Below are 26671 nucleotides of genomic sequence, written 5' to 3'. Positions count from 1 at the left end.
AACTACATTTTGTTCAAGCTTTCTCAAATGAAAAAATGGCCTATATAAGGATTGTATATATTGATGAGCTTAACAAACTTGGTATTCAAAACTTTTCAATTTGAGACAATCTAGGGTCCCGAAAACTAGTTTGTATGCATCAAAATTTAAAAATCACAAATTTGAACCATCCAAACTTTCTCAAATGGAAAGTTGACCAAAACAAAAATTGTAGATCTTTTTGAGTTTAACAAACTTGGTATTCAAAACTTTTCAATTTGAAGTCATTTAGAGTTCATAATACTAGAGTCAAAGTGTTGTTTTTTTATTTGACCAAATTTGACTTGGTCAAACTTGCTCAAATGAGACACTAAATGACCTCAGATGAAAAAACTCTGAATACCAAGTTTGATCATCTCAGAAAGATCTACAATTGTTACATAGCTCATTTTCCTATTTGAGAAATTTTTATCAAACACTAGTCACAACTTCTTGAATCTCATATATACTTTCTAAAACTATGTCACACACTTGTGAAATTTGAACTACATTTTGTTCAAGCTTTCTCAAATGAAAAAATAGCCTATACAAGGATTGTATATATTGATGAGCTTAACAAACTCGGTATTCAAAACTTTTCAATTTGAGACAATCTAGGGTCCCGAAAACTAGTTTGTAGGCGTCAAAATTTAAAAATCACAAATTTGAACCATCCAAACTTTCTCAAATGGAAAGTTGACCAAAACAACAATTGTAGATCTTTTTGAGTTTAACAAACTTGGTATTCAAAACTTTTCAATTTGAAGTCATTTAGAGTTCATAATACTAGAGTCAAAGTGTTGTTTTTTTATTTGACCAAATTTGACTTGGTCAAACTTGCTCAAATGAGACACTAAATGACCTCAGATGAAAAAACTCTGAATACCAAGTTTGATCATCTCAGAAATATCTACAATTGTTACATAGCTCATTTTCCCATTTGAGAAATTTTTATCAAACACTAGTCACAACTTCTTGAATCTCATATATACTTTCTAAAACTATGTCATACACTTGTGAAATTTGAACTACATTTTGTTCAAGCTTTCTCAAATGAAAAAATGGCCTATATAAGGATTGTATATATTGATGAGCTTAACAAACTCGGTATTCAAAACTTTTCAATTTGAGACAATCTAGGGTCCCGAAAACTAGTTTGTAGGCGTCGAAATTTAAAAATCACAAATTTGAACCATCCAAACTTTCTCAAATAGAAAGTTGACCAAAACAACAATTGTAGATCTTTTTGAGTTTAACAAACTTGGTATTCAAAACTTTTCAATTTGAAGTCATTTAGAGTTCATAATACTAGAGTCAATGTGTTGTTTTTTTATTTGACCAAATTTGACTTGGTCAAACTTGCTCAAATGAGACACTAAATGACCTCAGATGAAAAAACTCTGAATACCAAGTTTGATCATCTCAGAAAGATCTACAATTGTTACATAGCTCATTTTCCTATTTGAGAAATTTTTATCAAACACTAGTCACAACTTCTTGAATCTCATATATACTTTCTAAAACTATGTCACACACTTGTGAAATTTGAACTACATTTTATTCAAACTTTCTCAAATGAAAAAATAGCCTATATAAGGATTGTATATATTGATGAGCTTAACAAACTCGGTATTCAAAACTTTTCAATTTGAGACAATCTAGGGTCCCGAAAACTAGTTTGTAGGCGTCGAAATTTAAAAATCACAAATTTGAACCATCCAAACTTTCTCAAATGGAAAGTTGACCAAAACAACAATTGTAGATCTTTTTGAGTTTAACAAACTTGGTATTCAAAACTTTTCAATTTGAAGTCATTTAGAGTTCATAATACTAGAGTCAAAGTGTTGTTTTTTTATTTGACCAAATTTGACTTGGTCAAACTTGCTCAAATGAGACACTAAATGACCTCAGATGAAAAAACTCTGAATACCAAGTTTGATCATCTCAGAAAGATCTACAATTGTTACATAGCTCATTTTCCCATTTGAGAAATTTTTATCAAACACTAGTCACAACTTCTTGAATCTCATATATATTTTCTAAAACTATGTCACACACTTGTGAAATTTGAACTACATTTTGTTCAAGCTTTCTCAAATGAAAAAATGGCCTATATAAGGATTGTATATATTGATGAGCTTAACAAACTCGGTATTCAAAACTTTTCAATTTGAGACAATCTAGGGTCCCGAAAACTAGTTTGTATGTATCAAAATTTAAAAATCACAAATTTGAACCATCCAAACTTTCTCAAATGGAAAGTTGACCAAAACAACAATTGTAGATCTTTTTGAGTTTAACAAACTTGGTATTCAAAACTTTTCAATTTGAAGTCATTTAGAGTTCATAATACTAGAGTCAAAGTGTTGTTTTTTTATTTGACCAAATTTGACTTGGTCAAACTTGCTCAAATGAGACACTAAATGACCTCAGATGAAAAAACTCTGAATACCAAGTTTGATCATCTTAGAAAGATCTACAATTGTTACATAGCTTATTTTCCCATTTGAGAAATTTTTATCAAACACTAGTCACAACTTCTTGAATCTCATATATACTTTCTAAAACTATGTCACACACTTGTGAAATTTGAACTACATTTTGTTCAAGCTTTCTCAAATGAAAAAATGGCCTATATAAGGATTGTATATATTGATGAGCTTAACAAACTTGGTATTCAAAACTTTTCAATTTGAGACAATCTAGGGTCCCGAAAACTAGTTTGTATGCATCAAAATTTAAAAATCACAAATTTGAACCATCCAAACTTTCTCAAATGGAAAGTTGACCAAAACAACAATTGTAGATCTTTTTGAGTTTAACAAACTTGGTATTCAAAACTTTTCAATTTGAAGTCATTTAGAGTTCATAATACTAGAGTCAAAGTGTTGTTTTTTTATTTGACCAAATTTGACTTGGTCAAACTTGCTCAAATGAGACACTAAATGACCTCAGATGAAAAAACTCTGAATACCAAGTTTGATCATCTTATAAAGATCTACAATTGTTACATAGCTTATTTTCCCATTTGAGAAATTTTTATCAAACACTAGTCACAACTTCTTGAATCTCATATATACTTTCTAAAACTATGTCACACACTTGTGAAATTTGAACTACATTTTGTTCAAGCTTTCTCAAATGAAAAAAATGGCCTATATAAGGATTGTATATATTGATGAGCTTAACAAACTTGGTATTCAAAACTTTTCAATTTGAGACAATCTAGGGTCCCGAAAACTCTAAATACCAAGTTCGATCATCTCAGCAAGATCTACAATTGTGAAGTCATAACATATTACATAATATCCGTCTCTAAAACATAATATATTAAACATGCATCGTTGTATCATGCGGGCACAACAGTGAATTTCTTCTTGACGTATGACCCTTGGTTATGATCTTGTCGTAACCATGGAGTGTCTTCATCATTTAACATGATGCTTGGATCTTTCTTCACTATGAAGGGTGGAATTCGGACATTTCTTTCGTAATTTTCTGACATGTCTGACTTGTCTTCAATTCCCACTATATTTATTTTTCCAGAAAGAATTATGTGGCGCTTTGGCTCATTGATCATTGAGTTGATGTCTTCGTTTTTTCCTCTCTTTGATTTTGTAGACATGTCTTTCACATAGAACACCTGACTCACATCAGCAGCAAGGACGAATGGTTCCTCTTTGTACCCAATATTGTTGAGGTCCACTGTTGTCATTCCATACTCTTTGTCGACTGTTACCCCTCCTCCGGTCAGCTTCACCCATTGGCACCGGAACAAAGGGACTTTAAAATTAGGTGCGTAGTCTAGTTCCCATATCTCTTCTATGCGGCCATAATATATTTGTATATTCCCATTTGGATCTGTTCCATCTATGCGAACACTACTATTTTGATTGGTGCTCCTTTTATCTTGGGCAACTGTGTAAAATGTATTCCCATTTATCTCGTACCCTTGGTACGTGAGGATATGCCACGATGGCTGCCTAGCCAACAAATACAGTTGCTCATCAATATTGTCATCGCCTTGACATGCTTTTCGCAACCAACCACTGAAACTTTCCATGTGCTGACGCCTAATCTAAGCTTCAATCTTCCCTGGAAATTTGGATCGTAAGAACTCCTTATGTATCTCGATGTACGGATGCACCAATGACGAGTTCTGAAGAACTGTGTAGTGTGCTTTATTGAAATAATCGTCTTCCATGCCGATATATGTTTTCTTCCCTAAAGTTCCTTTACCACTGAGTCGACCCTCGTGTCGTGATTCGGGAACACCAATCGGGGCAAGGTCAGGAATAAAGTCAACACAGAACTCAATGACCTCCTCTGTTCCATAGCCCTGGGCGATGCTTCCTTCAGGCTTAGAACGGACTTTCACATATTTCTTCAAGACTCCCATAAACCTCTCGAAGGGGAACATGTTATGTAAGAACACAGGTCCAAGAATACTAATCTCCTTCACCAAATGAACTAGGATGTGTGTCATGATATTAAAGAAGGATGGAGGGAACACCAACTCAAAGCTGACAAGACATTGAACCACATCATTCTATAGAGTAGCTAGTTCCACTGGATTGATTGCCTTCTGAGAAATTGCATTGAGGAATGCACATAGCTTCACGGTGGCTAGACGTACATGTGGAGGTAGAATTCCTCTTAAAGCAACTGGAAGCAATTGCGTCATAAGCACGTGGCAGTCATGGGACTTTAAGTTTAGGAATTTCTTATCTGGCACATTTATTATACCCTTTATATTGGAGGAGAATCCCGATGGGACCTTGATGCTGCTTAGACATTCGAACATGTTGTCCCTCTCTTCTTTGCTAAGCGTGTAGCTAGCAGGACTTAAGTAATGACGTCCATCATCTGTCTTCTCTGGATGAAGATTGTCTCGTTCTTTCATGCCCTGCAAGTCCTGGCGTGCTTCAAGTGAATCCTTTGGCTTCCCGTACACACCCATGAATCCTAACAGGTTCACACAAAGATTCTTTGTTAGGTGCATCACGTCAATTGCGTTGCGGACCTCTAGGACTTGCCAATAGGGTAGCTCCCAAAAGATGGACTTCTTCTTCCACATGGGTGCGTGTCCCTTAGCATCTTTGGGAACAGATTCACTGCCTTGTCCCTTTCCAAATACTACTTTCACATCCTTGACCATTGCGAGTACATCTTCCCCGGTTCGGTTATGAGGCTTCTTCCGATGGTCTGGCTTACCTTTAAAATGCCTGAAAGATTACTTAAAGCATGCATTATATCCTTTGTTTGTCTGACCTGAAAGATTACTTAAAGCAGGCCAATCATTGATTGTTACAAACAACATTGCTCGTAGGTCAAAGTGTTCTTGTTTGTACTCATCCCAGACACGTACACCTGGTTTGTTCCATAAAACTAGAAGTTCTTCAACTAATGGCTTCAGATAGACATCAATATCGTTGCCAGGTTGCCTCGGACCTTGGATGAGGATCGGCATCATAATAAACTTCCGCTTCATACATAACCATGGAGGAAGGTTGTAGATACATAGAGTAACTGGCCAAGTGCTATGACTAGTGCTCTGCTCTCCAAAAGGATTCATACCATCTGTACTTAAGGCGAACCTAAAGTTTCTAGCCTCATTTGCAAACTCTAGAAATTCCCTGTCTATCGCTCTCCACTGGAACCCATCAGCTGGGTGTCTCAGCATATTGTCTACCTTACGGTCTTCTTTATACCACCGCAACAACTTTGCATGGTCTTTATTTCTGAACAAACGTTTTAAGCGTGGTATTATAGGAGCATACCACATAACCTTGGTAGGGATTTTCTTTCTAGGACGTTGTTCACCCTCGACGTCACCAGGATCATCGCGCCTGATCTTATACCGTGATGCTTTACATACTGGGCATTCATCCAAATTCTCGTATTCATTGCCATGGTAGAGGATGCAGTCATTAGGACATGCATGTATCTTCTGGATTTTTAATCCCAATGGGCAGACAACCTTTTTTGCTTCGTACGTAGTGGTGGGCAATTCATTTGGCTTCGGAAGCATCTTCTTTATGAGGTTCAATAAATTCCCAAATGCCTTGTCGGATATACCATTCTTTGCCTTCCATTGTAGCAATTCCAGTGTTGTACCCAGCTTTTTTTGCCCCTCTTCGGCCGTCGGGTATAGCAACTTCCTATGATCCTCAAGCATGCGCTCGAACTTAACTTTCTCTTTTTCACTTTCCCATTCTTGTTGTGCATCACGAATGGCATCGCCAAGAGCATCACCGAGATCATCTTCTACCGCTACCTCTTCTTCATCTCCCCCCATTGTAGTATCATCAAAGGCACCATACTGAGCAATAATGTCATCAATGTCTAAATCTTCTCCTTCACCTTCTTCCATCATGACCCCGCTTTCTCCATGCTTAGTCCAACATATATAGTTTGACATGAAACCTGACTTAAGCAAATGTGAATGAAGACTCATTGAGCTTGAATATTCCTTTAAATTCTTACATAGGGCACATGGACAGCACATGAAACCATCTCGCTTATTTGCCTCGGCCACACCTAAGAAATAGTGCAAGCCCTCAATAAAGTCTTGGGAGCGGCGATCGGCATTGTACATCCAATGGCGTGACATAATCTATATTACACGACAAATTATGAAAACCTTGAACATAATTTAGTATTTTATTACACAACATAAATGACACACACACGGTTGATTAATTAACTAAGTCTGGCTACAACGTAAGCAATCCCAACTATCACTAAACAAACTAAAACTACAATGCACTTCAGTAATATAATTATTTCGTGATCGTACGCAACTAAAACAGACAAATCATTCTTCTGTTGAATATCAATAAGCTTCTCCTACTGCCTCATCATCAGCAGCCGCTACCTCAAGCGCACCCAAATTCTGCACGTATGTAGCATAATCTTCCTCCCAGTACCAACCATCGCATCCATTGCCCTCCCACTGTAATTAAAGCCAAAAAATATTTAGTAAAAAATATTCAAGAAAAGCAGGTCAATTAGCCATAAAGATAAAATGCGTAAGAAACTCACATCGTGATCCGGGCACTTGTAGAAAACACGGCCCTTGTTGGGTCCCTGTCTCTTGACTCGGTACTCCATCACAATCTTCTGCTTACACTTGCCGCAGATAATGAGAGGGAGTTCTGGCCTCAGTCGTTTCGCAACCGAACAAGAGGCCGATGATCCGGTACCAGTTGTCATCTACTTTCTATACTTATTTTTGCAAACTAGTGTAAATTTCATATTTTCTAAAATGATATATTTAAACAAAACTAGTACGGATTTCACATGTTTCAATAAATAACCACCCGTACTAGTTGACCTTGCTTACGTGATCATCTCGGCCAGCATTTCTCCACCGGACGGCACCGTACTTGGCCAAGGAAGAGCTCCGATTCTACGAGAAAGAGAACACGGTCTTCCACGACCGTTGCAGCTCTCCCTCGTAGCATCAAAGTTCCTCCTTGACGTCCGTTACCGCTCGGCAGAGAACATGTTGGCCGAGCTGAACACGGTCCGCAAGTTCAACTAGTACGGATTTTCTATAATTTTCTAACTATTTACTAAGTTTTTCATTTCATGGAAAATTTAATTCTAAAAAAAGGCATGATTTCTAAGTAATTCATTTCATGGAAAAAATAATTCTAAGTGACCTGCTCGATATCGGCGAGCTCGCGGACGTTTAGGTTGCCGAGGATAGTAACATTTGTAGATGACATTTGTAGGTCTGAAGTTATCAAATATCCATCAAATTATAGCTCAAAAACATGTTTCAATAAATAACCATCCGTACTAGTTGACCTTGCTTACATGATCAACTCGGCGAGCATTTCTCCACCGGACGGCACCGTACTAGGCCAAGGAAGAGCTCCGATTCTACGAGAAAGGGAACACGGTCTTCCACGACCGTTGCCGCTCTCCCTCGTAGAATCAAAGCTCCTCCTTGACGTCCGTTACCGCTCGGCAGAGAATATGCTCGCCGACTTGAACACGGTCCGCAAGTTCAACTAGTACGGATTTTCTACAATTTTCTAAGTTTACATATAAAATCATAATAAAGTCCAACATATAAAGTTACACATGCATCTACATCGCAAAATGAGATAAGCTACTGATAAAACATAAGAGGATTAAGTTTGTTACCTCCAAAATCGAAGAGCAACACCAATGGAGGGGGAGAGAGCAAGAACAACAGCAAGCTGAAAAACAGAGGCAGTGAGTTTGAATGGAATGGCTCGGGCTCGGGGAGGAAGAAATGAGCTGAATTATAGGCCGGGATTATTAGTCCCGGTTAGGGGTCCAAACCGGGATTAAAGATTAATCTTTATTCCCGGGGCATCACGCAAACCGGGACTAAAAGCTTTAGTCCCGGCTGGTATTACCTCCCGGTTGGTAATACCAGCCGGGACTAAAGGCCCCTGCCCCGCGGACGACCGTTGGGCAGGGACCTTTAGTCCCGGTTGGTATTACCAACCGGGACTAAAGGGTCCTTTAGTCCCGGGGGCAAAAAATACCGAGGCTAATGCCAAATTGGGACATCGTTCTAAAGTCTGTTCTCTAGTGGTGATGGTTGGCGAAGCACCTATTGTGTTGATCTACCTATGAATTTTGCACAAAACCTTGTGATGTTTCGTGAAGTGATAGAAGCCATGCTAGTTTGGTATTCTGCTACTAAAGCTTCCACAAATATTACTCCTGCAAAGCAGGAACCTTATTTCCTTATTTCAGAGCGAAAAAAAAAACACATGGCTACAGATCCTCTGCCCAGGGTTCCCTCCCTGTATGCCTCTACTCCTTCTCCAATGGCTGGCCTCACATGCCATACATTGGATACTGGCCGGATCTAGGGACACATACATATGACATGTATATGTGTGAACTGATCTAGACAAGGCTCCACACTGTGGAGTCATAGATCTCAAGGTCTTTATTCTATCAGTGTAGCAAGGGGTCCCAGTGCTTCCCAATCCATCAATACAAGTACCCTAGCTACTCGCCTTGTGCACAAAGGGCATCCTCCCTCTGGAGCATCGAGCACGCCCACTTTGTTTTCACTTCTATTGGTGTTCTTGGTCTATGTGTGTGTGTATTTTATTGTCTGGTTGACTGGCTGAAGGACACACCCTCGGCTCCCTTTTAAAGTTCCTTGATAATGAAGATGAGTTATTGGTCCGTGAAATAGTGCAAAACATTATGTTCTCATCTGTGAAAGAACATGTGTTTTGAGCTGCCTCAAAACTTTATTTCTCTAACAAGTAGCAAACATATGGTTTTGAACCGTAACCTTCTCAGTTACTGAGCATACAATTTGGTTGAATTGGAAACTTGTACTTCACATAATGCCGGTGCATGACAAAGACATCAGCACATTATTGGGCATTGCTATAATTTAACTGTGACAATGGTAAATATTCATAACATAGGTACATCCATAAGCACGTACAGGTAGAAGCGAGCTCCACAGTTTTCTCACAAATTATTCTCATTAATTGGTATATATAATATAAATATGTAAGCGTTAGGTTTGGCAACAATCAAGTAACATGACCTCCACTTTTGCTAAGCTCACACATATTCCTAATGCCCTCATAAGGCTATCAGCCAGATCATTTGTTGGAAACTAGTTATTGGAACCACTGACGAATTACATGTCCTTATGCACCTCAGCCATGAAATATGGTGAAGCACCTGTTGACTATTGTGTGGAACTACCTATGAATTTGACACTGAACCTTGTAACATTTGGTAAAGTGAGATAATTAAATATGGTATATTAGTATTCTGCTACGGAAGCTTCCATATCTACTACTACTGCAAAAGGAAAAAAGAAAACTAATTCTGCATTATCTCAGAGAACAATATAAAGCGTGGGACAAATGCAATTTGGCTATCATTGGGACACCATGCGCCAACGATGCAACTGAGAACCACGAGAAGAACAAGTGTAACCGCTCTTGTGCAATCACCTCTCCGTGACAACCTCCGTAGTATCACTGTTTACCTTTGTAGAGGGATGTGTGCTTGTACCTGTGCAGGGTTGTATCAAGCATCAGCGAATTCTACAGCATTGTGTCCTCTAATCTTACCATGAAACCGGACTCCAAATGGGCAGCCACTACTCAGATATCAGTATATTCCAGAATTCCAGTGCCTTCTAATCCCATGATTACACTTACTTTTCACATCACGGTTCACGCACAAACGGCATCCTCCCACCCTCTCAAGAGCCCACAAATGGCTCACTTAACCACACTCACGTAACCTTCTTCTATTACCCTCAGTGCTAAGTTGGGTCTCAAAGTTGCTAGAGCCTAGGAGAGGTATAGGGTCGCTGTGTTGCAAGCAGTGATCACCATTGCGTCTACCACGCTATCCAACAACCATTCTGATCACTCTAGCATTGCTCCTAGCACGCCTTGGATCTGGCATGGCTCCATCTTCACAAACTTTCTTATAGTGTTAATAGTGCACCATCTTCACTACTAAGGAAAGGTGTATGTGGAGGGTCTTCCAGAAAAGCTCGAAGGAAGACTTAGAATGAAGTTATTTCTAGACATGACTGGCAGCCTACAAGAACTTTGAAGCTATTTCTGATAATGGGATCCTCTAATCTGTATGTTGGACTACAAGGGCGCATATGGGGACCTTATTATAACCAAAAGCTCTGGTGGTAAGTGAATCTGACTATGGTAGGTGGAATGTAGGACACTGTTGAGTTATCCAAAATCTGACAATAATATTTTGTTTCCACTGTCGGAGTCATGCCACAACCTGACAGTGGCCAATCACAGTTGGTTTGTGGCCTAACCCGGTAGTGATATTGCCCCTATCACTACCGGTTCGTGGCTCGGCAGTGATATATCAGTACGAGGCCATGGTTCAATCCGACAGTGATGAGGGGCTTCGCTACCGGATCAACATGATCCTGAGCTATCTACTTGCCAGTGAAGTCAAGTCCTCATTGGCTCTAGCATACCCAGCATGATTGGCCAACATGGACTGTGTGTTCTGCAATAGTGAACCTCCGCACTTTTTTAATAAATTGTTTCTGTTAAGTTAAGTTGTATACATAACATAAAGAAAGTAGGGAAATACTCTGGTACTCCCTTTCTAAAATCAGCACTGATCATTAAGCAGCCAATTAATTCAAAACAATTATTATATTTAATTGTCAGCCCAGATCACAGCCCCAGACTCGTGCTGCCCAGCCTAGCCCCATTTCGACCCACCATGTCAACTCATTGCAATAGGCGCGGTGCCACATGAACAACGTCAACGTGAACCCAGTTTGGAGATGCTTGCGGAGCTTTACACCGTCATGGATGTTTGGAGTCCGGACACACATTGTGTTCGCGGCCCTGAGTGGCACAGTTTACCTTCATGGACGGGTGCAAGACGAGGATATGGGACAGGATCATTTTGATCTAAAGGAATGCAACACCTCGTCCTGGGTCGTACCTCGTACGAGGCCACAATGAATTCTGCAGCGATTAGGATGGGCAGCTCCTTCTACGCCAGCCGTGTATCGCAGAATTCCGGTGCCTCCCAATCCCATGATACACTCAACGCTATCACCTCTACTCCTCTAGCAGTCTAGTCTAGCACAAATGGCCTCCTCTCTCGCTTTCGAGACCGTACTCACCTGACTTCTCAAGTTCTCAGCCACGTTTGGGCGGCTCTCTGTGTCATCTGTTACTTGCAAATGGACGCGCTCTTGTTCTCTTTTAAGGCCATGTTGATTTATGGGTCGTGCAATCGTACATGCAGCTGGCATTGAGGACCATTAAATGATCTCACATGCACTGCACGTTTTTGCTGCCATTATGCTGCGTCCAAACTTTTATTTCTATAACCAATAATGACAAATGGTTTTCGCGCTGTGTTGCTGCGACGGTGTTTTGGAACTCAGGTAGTTATAAAAAATCATTCTCAATTAGTGAGGATAGCATTTGCTTGAGGTGAATCTTTGCCATGTCTCCACCTCACCTAAAGCCAGTGCACAGAAAAGATCCATATCACACGATGTTACCTAGAAATTTAACTATGAACTCTGTGGAAAACATACATAATATAATCATTGTGCAAAGAACTTTTATACACTAAAAACTTGGGGATTCAGACCATAAATTCCTCCCAAATGGATACGAGAAAAGAATCATTGTTCAAATTTGTATTGTGAACCTCCGGCAACCTCCCTGTCAACCAATATAACAAAGCTAACTCCTATCTTTATACCAATCCACTACACAACTGCTATACCCAGATCCAGGCCAGTAGGCAGCACCACCCCTGGAATATTGAAACCAATCATCGCCACTTCCATTTTCAGCATTGCATCTCCACCGTCATCCCCGGCATCTCCATGGTCGGTAGCAGCATCGGCATTTATGAGCTCCAGCCTTGCAACATCTTCGTTAATTTCTTCTGGTGCTTGAGCATTCGTTTCGGGCTGAGGCTCCTTTTCTACTTTCATGGTCTTCAGGGTATGCTCTGCAAAAAAATGTGGTGAATGGCTTGGGGAGCTGCAAGATGTGCATAGTTTGGAGTTTTGGACCCATCCTGATGCTTTACACTTTCGTACTAAGGAAACTAGACAGCAGAAGTCACAAACACACATTGAAGCAGCAGTTTCTCTCCTGCTTGGCACTCTGAACAAGATGTTCTAGTGTTTATCTTACTTCAATGTTAGAGCGGAACCTACAGCCTACGTCACGCAGATTGTTATTTAGATTCATAACAAACTAACTACTTCCAATCACAAATATAAGTTAATTGAGGTTTCCCCTAAGTAAAGTTTTTTGTAACTTTAACAACCGATAACTAAGATTTTATATGGACTGACAAGACATTCCTAGATTCATTATCAAAAGAAACTAATTTGAGGGCTCACATGGATCGTTCTCAGAATTTATATGTACTCTAATTACTTCTAAAAGCCTGAATTGCATGTTGAATTAATACATTCTCTGAAACTAATTTCTTTTTTTAATAAGGTGACTCTTTAGAGTTCAGAACAAAAACAAATGATTGTTTCATTTTCTGATTATTTTTGTAGTTCCTGATAAAAGTGATGCAATGTTGTCAACTCAGAAAGGCATATATGGCTTTGGCGGAAACCTCATCTCAAAAATCAAACAGCCCCAAGTAATGGATCGTTTATTCACCTTGAATGATGAGGTAGTATCTATGTGTTCTACGTAAGCGCTTAAATCATGCCACTTTAGAAATTCCCGTTTACGCTCATGCAAGCTAAATTCCTGGTACTTCGGCTTGGCTTTAGCTGTTCCTGAAAAAAGAGGACACTCTAATAAAGATATATCTTAAAAAACCAACCATATTGTTACTAGAGGCCAGAAGCTAGTTACATTGGAGTTGCTCTTGATAATTTTACTGATTGTGGTTTTCTTAATGCCTTATTTGAGATGGATTTCAAAACCCAAAATGCATTTGTGAACCGATTCTAGTAGATAGGAGGACATTAAGCTGTATGTCCTTTCTCACTTTGATGCATGCATCACGATTTTTATGTTTCTATTTCCGATCTCTTAAGTATGAGTATTTTGTTAAGATATTGTTGTTTCAGTCAGGATGGTTTGTGAAACACTTATTATACTACCTATAGTTATGACTTTGACACTGGACCTTGTGATGTTTGTTGAAGCAAAATTAACCATACATGCTATATTGGTATTCTGCTAGGGAAGCTGCCACAACTATTACTCTTGCAAAAGGAAAAAGGAAAATTAATTCATTTTACATTATCTCACAGCGCGATACAGAGCTTCTTGGAACAGCATACAGGGCAGTGATTGAACACACAGCTATCTGGGAGGCAGCACGCCAGCCTCATTGGCACCGTTTACCTTCATGGATGATTTGTGCAAGATCTAGATGCGGGACACGATCATTTTGATCGAAATAAAAAAACTGCATGCCAGTCCCAGATCTTATGCTGAAAGAGCAAATTCTACAGGACTGGGACCTTGATGGGATAAGCATACATGACTCCAGATTAGGATGGGCAGACATTGCAAGGCGAGCCATATATCCCAGAATTCTGATACCTCCCAATTCCAAGATACACTCAATGCATCACCTCTAATCATCTAGCACAAACAGCATCCTTTACCTCCCTGTCGAGACCGCACTCACTTGACTTCTCATCGACACTGGGCGGCTCTCTATGTGTCATCTGTTGCTTGCCAAATGGACGGGCTCTTGTTCTCTTATTTTAAGGTCATGTTGATTTATGGGTTGTGCAATCGTACAAGCAGCTGGCATTCAGGACCATTACACTATCTCACGTGTGCACTGTATGTTTTTGCTGCCATTGCATTCTGCTGTGGCCAAACATTTATTTATGTAACCAATGACAAATGATTTTTGCACTGCGTTGCTGTGATGGTGTTTTTGAACTCAGGTAGTTTTCTTTAAAAAGGAATCCTTCTCAAGTAGTGAGGATAGCATTTGCTTCAGTCAAAATTTCGTTATGTTTCCACATCACCTAAAGCCAGTGCACACGAAAGACACGCATCACAGGATGTTACTATGAAATTTAACTGTGGAACCATGGAAAGCATACATAATTCATGGTGCAAAAAACTCGTATACAATATAAACTTGGGCATTCAGACCATAAATTCCTCCAAAATGGATACAAGAGAAGAATCCTTGTTCCAATTTCTAATCCGAACCCACGGCAACCTCCATGTCCACCAATAAAGTCAGCTCCTGTCTGTATACCAGTCCGCTACACAACTGCTCTACCCAGGCCTGTAGTCCACCCCACCCCTGGAATCTTGAAACAAATCAACGCCACCTCCATCTTCAGCATCCATAGCACCATAATCATCAACCCCTTCGTCTGCATTGTCGGCAACATCGTTGACATTCATGAGCTCCTTCCTTACAATTTCTGCGTTGATTTCTTCTGATGCTTCAGCATTCGGCTCTGACTGAGGCTCCTGTTCCACCTTCATGGTCTTCAGGGTATCCCCTGCAGAGAATGTGGTGAATGGCTTGGTGGGGTCCTGCGAGATGTGCATAGTTTGGACCCATCTGATGACTTACTTTTTCATGCTAAGGAAAGAAGATAGTAGCAGTCACAATGCAAACACAACTTCAAGAAGCAGTTTTGCTCCTTGGCACTCTCAACAAGGTTGTTCTAGTGTTTATCTTGCTTGAATGTTGAAGGGGAACCTACAGCCTATGGCACGCAGATTATATTACTTAGACTCATAACAAGCTAACAACTTTGTCCAAGCACAAATATAAGCCCGTGGAGGTTTTTATTAAGTAAAGCTTAACATCAACCATCCATAAATAACATTTTATATAGACTCGCGAAGTTGGCGTCGCTAAAGGGATTAAGAGATGGTGCAAAGATTAAATTGGGGACCCAAGGCTGCAGCTGGCCATCGTCAAGGAAGTGCTGCTGCAGCTTGAAGCGGCTTAGGAGAGCAGGGCTCTCACACCACAGGAGCTTCAGCGGTGCCGACAGTTGAAGGCCAAAAGCACAGCTATCAAAAAATCAAGATCAGGCAGCGATCCAGGCTAGCGTATATCTGAAGTGGAGACGCCAACACAAAGTTTTTCCATATCAGGGCCAGTACAAGATTAAGGAAAAACTACGTTCACTGCCTACACACCAATGGGGGAGTTGCAGTAACACGTAATGACAAAGAGAAGGTGGTGGCAGATTATTTCTCAAATCAGCTTGGTTTGGTAGCGCCGAGGACGAGGACCTTCGATTGGAATGCACTAGGGTACATCCCAAGAGACCTATCCATGCTTGAAGTGCCATTCACGCAGGAAGAGATAAAAAACGCGATCAACTCCATGCCGTCTGATAAAGCGCCAGGGCCGGTTGGATTCACAGGCGCCTTTTTCAAACATGCTGGGAAATAATCAAGGACGATGTCACAGCACCTTTGAATAGTATGTTCATGCTAAATTCCCAAGGATTCGAGCTGCCAAATTCGGCAAATGTTATTCTACTTCCAAAGAAATAGGATGCAAGGCGAGTGACAGGCTTTAGGCCAACCAGTGTCATTCATAGTGCCGCAAAGTTATTCGCTAAGCTTCTTGCAAACAGGCTGGCACCCCTCCAGGACTCATTGGTCTCAAAATGCCAAAGCGCTTTTATCAAGAAAAGGAACATCCATGACAACTTCTTTTACGTCCAGAACATGGTGTGAAGCATGCACAAGCAAAAGATGCCTGCATTTTTTTTGAAGCTAGATATACATAAGGCCTTCGACACGGTTAGCGGACCCTACATGTTGGAAGTTCTATAGGCGTTGGGTTTTGGACCACGATGGCAGGAATGGGTTTCAATCCTTTTTCGCACCGCCTCATAAAAAGTCCTTCTTAGTGGACAGCAAAGACCGGCTTTTAGTCATAGGAGGGGGATTCGATAGGGCGTCCCTCTTTCGCCCATTCTCTTTATTCTTGCCATGGATCCGCTGCAGCGACTAATGGACATGGCAACACAGCAAGGGGTCCTCTTCAAACTACCTCTAGCGGCACCAAGATGGAGAACCTCTATGTATGTCGATGATGCAGCACTTTTCATTAACCCAACGAAGGAGGATCTAGAAGCCACCACGACCATCCTAATGAATTCAGCACGGTGTTGGACCTGCACATAAGCCTGCAGAAAAGCACGGTCCACCCAATAAGATGCCAAGATGTTGACCTTGATCATGTCTTGGCCTCATTCCCAGGGACAAGAGAATCGTTCCCGTGTAGGTACTTGGTGCTGCAGCTACATACAAGATCACTACAGAAGGTCCACGTGCAACCACTCATTGAGCGCGTTGGCCAGAAATTGCCGGGTTCGAAAGGAAAGATGATGAACAGAGCAGGCAGGCTAACTTTAGTCACCACGGTGCTCTCTTCAATGCCTACCTACCATCTAATGGTGTTCCCGCTAGCGGTGTGGGCCAAGAAGAAGATTGATAAAATCAGAACATCATTCCTTTGGAAAGGAGAGGAGAACGCCAATGGGGGACACTGTCTGGTGAACTGGTCGATAGTCTGCAGGCCCAAGGAGTTGGGGGGTATGGGTGTACTAGACCTGGACAGGTTTGGGAGAGCCCTGCGCCTCTAGCGGCTCTAGCAGGAGTGGGGATACAATCCAAAGCCTTGGGTGAGCACGGACATGCCATGCAATGACATGGATCGTCTGCTTTTCAACACCCCCACTAGGGTCACCATTGGTGATGGCAATAGGGCGCGCTTCTAGCACCACAGCTGGTTAGAGGGAGAGGTGCCTAGATATTTGGCGTCGAATCTATTCAAACTGGTGCGCTGGAAGAACAAGACGGTTCGCCAAGAATTTAACAACGGTAATTGGATCAGATTGCAGGGGTGCAGTTACAGCCCAACGTGCAGGACACGATTACATCACTACGCCACAAAGCATTTTTAGGGGCGGCTTAAGACCATTTGTAGCAACGGTTTGGCCAGCCGCCCCTACCAAACCGTCTCTACAAATCATGCATTTGTAGGGGCGGTTTCTAGACCGCCTTTACAAATCGATTTGTAGAGGCGCCCCTACAAATCGATTTGTAGGGGCGGCCGGTAATACCAGCCGTCTCTACAAAATCGATTTGTAGGGGCTGATATAGTACCAGTCGCCCCTATAATACCTGTTTGTAGAGGCGGTTTAGTCTAGAACCGCCCCTACAGTACATTTTTTCGCAAATAAAAATTAAATTTACAATTCAAATTCGACCCAAATATATATATATATATATATATATATATATATATATATATATATATATATATATATATATATATAATTTGACCACAAGCACAAACAAATACTGCGGCTACAGCTAGCTGCAAGGAAACGAAGTGCATTTATTGCAAGAAACAAAAGAACAAGGCAGAGCCGAGCTGTGGTTAATGTTGTAGAGAGCACGGCTAATCTTGCTAACTAACAATGTTGAACTCCTCCTGCAGGGCGAACTGCTACTGCTGGGTTAGTTGCTGCCCTGCAAATCTAAGACACAAGATCTCGGCACAAAGAGAATGAGCAAGCAAACTGTAGAACACGCTTTCATAAACAACATAATAGACTCCAAGTCAAGATGTTCTAGATCTCACAAAAACGCACCAAATCTAGACAACTGATAATAAGATACAAACCGACAGTGGAGATGAGTCGCTGCCACCTGATCTCATCGAGCGCTCTGACTGAGCCCGGCGCTAAACGAACAAAGGGAAAAAGGGAGAACGAGCGAACAGAGAAGAACTAAGCACGAGCGCTGACAGGAAGACGAACGCTGCTTCTAGGAAGCAAGCACGACACCTATGCACCAGCTCTGGTAACGCTCCTGTAAGAATCCCATGTGCCTGCACCTCAATCAACGAAGAACAGAGCTATGTACAGAAGAGAAAGTGACCACGAAATTCGAAGGAAAACTGACCAAATCAAAAGGAAATGCTCCCAAATTTTGTAGAGATGCAATTCAACTTGCAACGAATCTATCCCCAGGAAATCATTGCCTGAAATTGATTCAAACTCCAGGGCGGCTCGATTTGGGGCAAGAACGGGAGAACAACGACGAACACAAAACTGCAAACACAAAATCGCGAAAATCAAAATCAGAGACCTCGTGCACAGTGCACAGCGACACCAGGGCCGGAGCTCGCCCGCACGGTGGCGCCGGATCCAGAGCTCGCGCTGTCGCGTGAATGGGAGGACGAGAGAAATGAGGTGTGTGGCTCTCGAGCTTTTCTCTCTAGAGGCTGGGGCGAAGTTGGGAAAAGGAAGGGGTGGGTGCGTGTGGCGGTAAGGGAGATGGCCACTGGCCGCACGCCACGCGACGGTGGATTCGCCAAACCAGGGGCGCGGCGCCAGTTGTTTTCCATACCACGCACGCGAAACGAGATGAGGTGGGGCCGGTGCAGCAGGTTCGGTCAGCAACCAGCGCCAATCCTCCCCAAACGCGCCGTCGCGCGCAGGAAAATTATGATGGCGCTGGGTCAAGCGGCTATGGGGGACCTCCTGAAGGTTGACTGGCCAGTGCCTGAGCGCCATCTGGCAGTGGGGCCCTTTCGTCAGTCTCACTGGGTAGGTTGGGTGCAGGTGCGAAGCGGCGGGGCCGGTGAATTTCCAATTCGCGCGCGCGTGCTCGTTCTCAGCGGGAAGGCGGCAGGGGACAAGCGAGGACAGGCAGGGCCCAACGGTTTAGCCGAAACCGCAGTTGCGGTCGCACGAAAACAGGGGTGGCGCCGATGGGTTTCACAAACCAGGCACAGGGTTCGGTGCAAAGGGGAGCCTCCTCGTTGGATCAAGATGGATGGATGAGATCAGTGGGCCAAATGTATTTGTAGGGGCGGCTGGTGATTGAGCCGCCCCTACAATTCGCAACACCAGGGGCGACTGGTGAGTGAGCCGCCCCTACAAATCGATCAATTTGTAGGGGCGGCTCGTATCACCAACCGCCCATACTGTGCCATTTGTAGGGGCGGCTGGTCTCGTGGGTCCCCAGCACGTCCACTGTATGGGCGCCTCCATCCCCAGCCGCCCATACAAAAAAATGAGTCGTTGCTATAAATCGTTTTTGTAGTAGTGCATGGAAATGGACGGCAGATGGAAACTACTCCACCCGCTCGGTGTACATGATTAAGTTCCGTGGATCACACCGGAAATTCAGGCATAAACTCATCTAGAGAGCGCAGGCAGAGAATAAGTGCAAAACTCACGCCTTGATCCTCCTACACAACAAAATCCTAACGGGCAAATAATCTGCAAAAGAGAGATTGGCCCCATAGGACCATTGTGCCTTGTGTAACGGCCCTTTGGAGATAGGGATATATTCATCCTTGTTGTGACACTTTGTAAAAGTCGCGTGGGATCAGGTGCTGACTTAGGAAAATTTATCTGTGCAACTCCTAAAGCAAGACCCGGCCTCCTTGGCCAAATGGTGGGAAATTGAGTCCAGCAGGGTGCCAAAGCAAGATCGTAGGTGTTTCAACGGATTTGTTATCTACATCATGTGGAATATGTGGAAGTAGAGAAATAGGAGGATCTTCGAAAATGTGTTCCAAATGGTGCAGTAGGTCATCTACTCGACCAAAGAGGATATAGTGCAAAGACATAGGGCTATGAATTTTAGTGTGGAGGCCAACTAGCAGTGATGCGTCTTTTCCTCTTTTGGTCTTAGGGCCATGGTGTTAGGCACCTTCGGTACCAAGTGTACATAAAACTGTTTTTCTAACTTAATTGAGCGGCAGACCTCCTGCCTTTCCCTTCAATACACTAGATTCATTATCATAAGAAACTAATTTGAGGGCTCACATTGATCGTTCTCAGAATTTGTGTACTCTAATAACTTCTACGATAAGCCTGATTTGCATGATGAATTAATGCATGCATTCTCTGAAACTAATTTCTTGTTTTTATAAGGTGACTCTTTGGAGTTCAGAACAAAACAAATGACTGTTTCATTTTTCTGCTTGTTTTTATAGTTCCTGATGAAAGTGCTGCAATGTTGTCAACTCTGAAACGCATATCTACTTGGCTTTGGCGGAAAGCTGGTATGGAAAATCAAAGAGCACCAAGTAGTCGATGGTTTATTCTCCTTGAAGGATGAGGTAGTATCTATATGTCCTACGTAAGCACTCACTAATACATGAATGGGTTGCAGAGGCGGCTAGTTATAATTTTTAGAGGCTGTTTTGCCAGCCACCCTACCATACTCTCTCTACAATTTATAGATTTGTAGGGACGGGATGACCGCCCCTACAAATCGATTTATAGAGGTGGTTAGTGTTACAAGCCGCCCCTACAAATGGCTTTTTAGGGGCGGTTGGTATCAGCCGCCTCTATAAAATAGATTTGTAGGAGCGGTTGTAACATCAGCTGCCCCTATAATTTCAATTTGTAAGAAAAATTAAATCTAAAACCGCCCATACAGTATATTTTCCGCAAAAAAATCAAATTTAAAAATTCAAATATGACCAGAACATAGATACACAGATCTCTGGTCCAATGGTCCAGTTTGTCGGACAACCCTTTTCAACACCATATACCGTCAGTCTCCTTCGATGCTTCTTCCACCCTTTTCAAATTTTCTAAACCTTCTAGGCTCTTTAGTAAAATATCGGGTCCAATGGCCCAAAGCATTTCATCCAGAGAATCACCGTCATCTTCATCCCGGACACGTCCTCCGCCATTATTATTGGCACCACCTTTGTCGTTACCATCCCAACCAATAGCATCACCACCTTGTCCCGTATTCCAGTTTCAAGTTAAGTTCCTGGTACTTGGGCTTGGCTTTAGCTGTTCCAGAAAAAAAAACTGACACTCTAATAAAGATGTATCTTAAAAAAAACACCATATTATTACGAGAGGCCAGAAGCTAGTTACGTTGGAGATGCTCTTGATAATTTTGTTGATTATGGTTTTCTTATGCCTGAGCTGCGCCTTTAGTGGCACAGTTCACTTTCGTGGATGGGTGCATGACCAGGATACGGGACACGATCATTTTATCAAAACGAAGATGACACCTCGTCCAGGGCCATGGTGCAAAACACTGAATTCTAAATGGGCAGCTGTTGACGGTAGTTAACAACTATTATAAACCGTCAATATAACATGTATAAGGGCATAAATATAATAATTAACGAAGGTCTAGGGGTTTAAACTAACAAATTCCACAAGTTTTGGTGAATCTGTATTTTATGTAGGGTTTATCCTGAAAACCGTTAAGGTGGGCCAAGATGTTAGATTTAATTGCGCTTATCCATAACGAAACGGACACCATAAGGTTCCAAAAGACACAAGAGGACTCCACACCGAAGTAGAGGGCGAGACGCCTCCTGGCCCCACCTGCAGGCCGGCCGACCCCTGGGACCCACCTATCAGCTCCCCGTTGTTATGTCGGTTCTCCACCACCTCCTAGGTTGCATCTACGCCGTCCTTTAAGTCGGTTTGATCCAAGGGCTCATGTTGGACACTTCGGCCTATATATATATATCAGCCCCTGCCACCCCCGAGGCATATTGCATAAGTCATTTGAGAAAATAGAAACCCGAATCATCCTCAGAGCTCCAACATATCTTAAGGCATAGCTAGTTAGGCTACATCTAGAGGGAGGCAAGCAGGCTTCGCATGAATTCCCGATCGTGTCAAGAGCGTGGTTTGCTATAATCTTTGTACCCCCTCTCTTTTGTACCTCCATTATGTTTATATGCTAGTTACAATTGTTATGACAATATTAGTATTCATCTTATTCATGTACTTCGTTATAATGTTTAATGTCTACTTTGATTGTATACTTAGTATAGCTAGTTTATCATTATGTTTATACATAAGTTTGTATAGCGCTCACTCTAAAGTACACGGGGTGGGTGGTCGACATTGTGTAAACGTGGTCTTTATACGTTGTTTACCTGTGGATACACCCTATATTTTAGGTCATGTGGTAGATCGCGGATGTGACACTCCCGTTGAGTCATTTGTAGTGCACACCCCGAATATAGGTGCAAGTAGGGTCTGGTAACGAAGGAAGAATAAGCTCTATTCTTAATCTTCCTTAGTAATATCCCTTATGTGTAGATATAAAGATAACCTTAGCCATGACTACTAGGTGTAATTGCACTAATCAATGTATACTTTGACTTGTAATTAAGAATGACTTAGGAATTATTCCTCTAATATTCTACCTGACCATGCTATGCCATATAAAGGAGTACTCTGGGTGATTTATCATTATTGATGATCAATACTTATCTTATATATATACCTTATCCTATGACTTACCCCAGTTATGAGTAGAATATTAGTTATGGTTTACCTCTCCATCAATAGTATAAGTTATCAATACATGTCCATGCTAGACTTTTCCTGTGGTAAAAATATAAATAACGATACCTGTAATACTCCCGGGTAAAGTGCTACAATGGTATAATTATCTATGTGCTTGCAGATCCTTTTCATTCATATATTTATAATTCTTCCTAGTCACATAAATTAATAAAGCACTACTTAGTATTATTCTAGTAGTAATGCTATGTAGTACCAACAAGAATCTCTAGCATCATCACTAGGGATGACAACCTAATAAACTAATGTTAGGAGATATTGGTTTATAATAGGTGGCTACTAAACAAGTGATAAGTTAATAAATACCAACAAGCATTTCTGGCACCGTTGCCGGGGAAGGTAGCTAGGCAAAGGAAGTATTGATAAACTTATACTTATTGATGTGATTGAGGAAAACCATTGACCTCTGCTCAAACAGGCTTACCCTTGTTTTGTCTACTTGTGTATATTATGCAGGGTAATGTATGACCGGTTTTGACCTTTCGACAAACTACATTGAAGACCCAGAAGCATTAATAAGGAGGAATAGAGCTAAACTCAAGAAAGTTTCAGCTTTAAAGTCGGAAGACAACAATATAAGGCAAAGTTTAACACTAGAATTTGAAGCCATGGCTAACATGACTCTCCGTGAATTCTCTGTTCCAACTATGACCAACATTCGTACTGGACCAACAGTCAATGTCGGAGATGATGGATACAAGCTCAAGCTAGCCCTCATCAACATGGTGCAAGCAAGCCAGTTTTGTGGAAAGGCACATGAAGATGCGAGTGCACATCTCCAACACTTTCTGGAGATTTGTAGCACTTTCACCATCAAAGGAGTAACCCAAGATGCCATCTTACTTCGCCTCTTCCCATTGTTACTCTTAGGAAGGCAAAGCAATGGTTCTACGCCAATAAAGATAGAAATACTATATGGGATAACTGCTACACTGCCTTCCTAGCAAAGTTCTTTCCCATAGGCAAGACAAATGCTCTGCATGGGAGAATTTCAAGCTTTCAACAACAACATGATGAATTTGTCCTTGACGCATGGGAACGCTTTCAAGATTACATTGCGGAATGTCCTCATCATGGGATGGAGAATTGGCTACTTATGCAGACTTTCTACCATGTGTTGACCAACAGTACCCATGAGACTATGGATGCTACTGCCGGAGGTGCATTCCTATCACTCACCATACTTGCTGCAACAGCTCTTGTGGAGAAGATGGCCTCCAACCAAGGTTGGAATGAAGAACGTCTTTAGACCCGCAAGAGAGGTGGAGGTATGCATCAACTTAAGGAGGTAGACATGCTATCTGCCAAGATGGACCTGCTGATGAAGAAGCTTGAAGATCGAGCCAATGAGAAGCAAGAAGTCATGCACATTTATGATTCTTTCATGACATGTAAAGAGTGTGGAAATACTGGGCATTTAGGGAACAACTGTCCTGAAAACCAAGAGGATGTGAACTTTGTCAACAACAACAACTACTTTTGTCCTCAACAGAATTAAGGATGGAACCAGCAACAGAGATTGAACTACCAAGGTAATTACCATGGTAACTATCAAGGTAATAATTTTAATAATTTCAATCAAGCACCCTTGAGAGAATGTAGCACCCGATTTTAAGAACAAAACCAGATACACACCATATGTGAGCCCAGAAAGTCAAATCTCACAAATAGCTACAAATAAGGGTAATATCAATAGACAATGCTTAAATATATAACGTATTAGTATAAAGAATATAACCTCATAGTATAGACAACGGAAAGACAACTCTGATCTTCAGGCAAAGACTCCAAATCCACAGGGACAACTGACTAGTTGATCATAAGCCTAATTCCTCCATACTCTAGCAATCTGGTACCCATCCGGGATTTTTATCCAAATAATTGAAAATAAAGCAGCGTAAGTACATGTCGTACTCAACAAATATAACATGGAGTTCATGAGGCTCAAAAGGCTGACACTAGTTAACTGCGATTAAGTTTTAATGAGTCATGATTTTAGCAATTGAGTAGCAACAAGTTCATCACAAGCCCATATAAACATATGATCAGGTAACCATGAATAATGAATAGCATAAACAGTAATCATTAATAAGCATCTTCATCATTAGTATTCATCATCATTAACCATTAGTGATCATCTATTCCGTAAATGTTCCAAGGCCGCTTGTAACAACCCAAAAATCCATACACTGAAAATACCAACTACAAATTTTTTTCTTAAAAACTCCCATGTGATGATGAGTGTCATGTATAGAAACTCAACCTAAGAAATGCATTAGGTCTAACCCCAACCCAAGTTAACACATAAGCATGGCATGTCATTAGTTAATTGTGTTTATTTAAATTCTAACAAATAAAGTATTGCATACATTGTTAATTCAAAATGTGATTTGGATTTCCATTTGAGTTATGATATGCTTAACAACTCCAATAAAATAATAAACCATAAAATAATTAAAACTCAAACCAAGGAAAAGAAAAGAAAAATAGAAAAAGAAAAGAAAGAAGGAAGCCTCGTTGTGGCCCAGGCCTGCTCGGCTTCACGGCCCAGCTAGCAACCGGCCAGCCCCGCCAGCGCGCAGCAGCAGGCCGACCCACGAGCTCGCGCCGGCCCAGCAAGCCCGCACGTCGCTCACGCCAACGTGCCTCCCCACCTTTGCTTGCTGTCACTGCCGCCGGGCCCCACGCGTCAGCCGCACGCGTCCACAGTGTCGTCTTCCTCCCTCGACCGCTCACGCTGATTCCCTTCCCCGACCGAGCCTCGACAGCACTGGCAGGGGCGGGCTAGGGGGTCACGCCTGGGGCATGGCCCTGTCTCCTTGGCACTGCACCCACGCAACCACTCGTGGCCGTTGGATGCAAGCTCGTGCCCCGATCACCCTTGATCCCCATCCGCCGATCACCAGCCGTCCGCCATTGGAGCTTGGAGCTCCGGCTATAAAAGCCCGGCCTTGGTTGCCCTAGCGCCCTGAGCTCTCAACGCCCCACCGCCACTCTGTGGCCACCCCCTTGCACACCCGAGCCTAGAGAGAGAGCCAAGAGAGGAAGAAGGAAGGGAGAGGGAGAAAGAAGAAGGAGGCACCGATGAAGCACCTCCGAAGCCACCGGAGCAAGGACAACGCCACGACGCTGCACGGCACTACACGACTTCCGGAGCTACATGGCCTCGAACCGCCACTACATCGCCACCCTATCGCCTTTGACACCCACGGTGAGCCCCCTCCCGGTCTCTCCCTACCGCCGCCGGACCTCATCCTATCGGCCATGGCGCTCCACACCAGGAGCGCGTAGGCCAGGGCCATCTCTGGCCTCTGGGAACACACACACCCATGCGCACACCCGCAACCACACTGTGACCACCCCGCTGGAGCCCTGTAGAGTGTCCGCGTGCCTCGCCGTCGTCACCATGTCGCTGTGGCTACCGGGGAGCCCCTACCGGCCACCTGGAGACCCAAAGCCCCGCCTTGAGCCCTGGACGCCCTCGCCGCATCCCCACGGATCCGTAGAAGCTTACATGCTCCACCGGAACGCTTCACCGTGGCCGTAGTCACCTCACCGGTGCCGCCGTCGTGCCCGGAAGACCACCGCCGTGGCCGGCACACCATAGGACCTCGCATGCCGTGTTAACCCCACCAATGAAGACGTCGAGGCTCAGCGGAGCTTCCACCCACGTCAAATGCGCACTAGCGCCACCACGGAGGCTCACCAGTGAGCTCGCCACCGGCAAGAGCACAGCCGCTGGAGAAATAGGGGAAAACCCCCCCTCGCTGGCCACCCGCGCATGCACCCGGTGCA

The 26671-nt window shown here is 42.6% G+C and overlaps 1 non-coding gene across 1 annotated transcript; it reads right to left on the bottom strand.

Moving 5' to 3' along the window:
• Window positions 1-23847: 23847 nt before the first annotated feature.
• Window positions 23848-23956, bottom strand: LOC136498776 (small nucleolar RNA R71). The gene has a single exon (XR_010769777.1). It is a non-coding gene; the product is annotated as a small nucleolar RNA R71 (small nucleolar RNA).
• Between the last annotated feature and the right edge of the window lie 2715 nt (window positions 23957-26671).

Source organism: Miscanthus floridulus, chromosome 12 (assembly GCF_019320115.1).
Source record: "Miscanthus floridulus cultivar M001 chromosome 12, ASM1932011v1, whole genome shotgun sequence".
In the NCBI taxonomy this organism is placed as follows: domain Eukaryota; kingdom Viridiplantae; phylum Streptophyta; class Magnoliopsida; order Poales; family Poaceae; genus Miscanthus; species Miscanthus floridulus.
The sequence above is the reverse complement of the archived record's forward strand: the minus strand, read 5'-3'. Positions and strand labels throughout refer to the sequence as shown.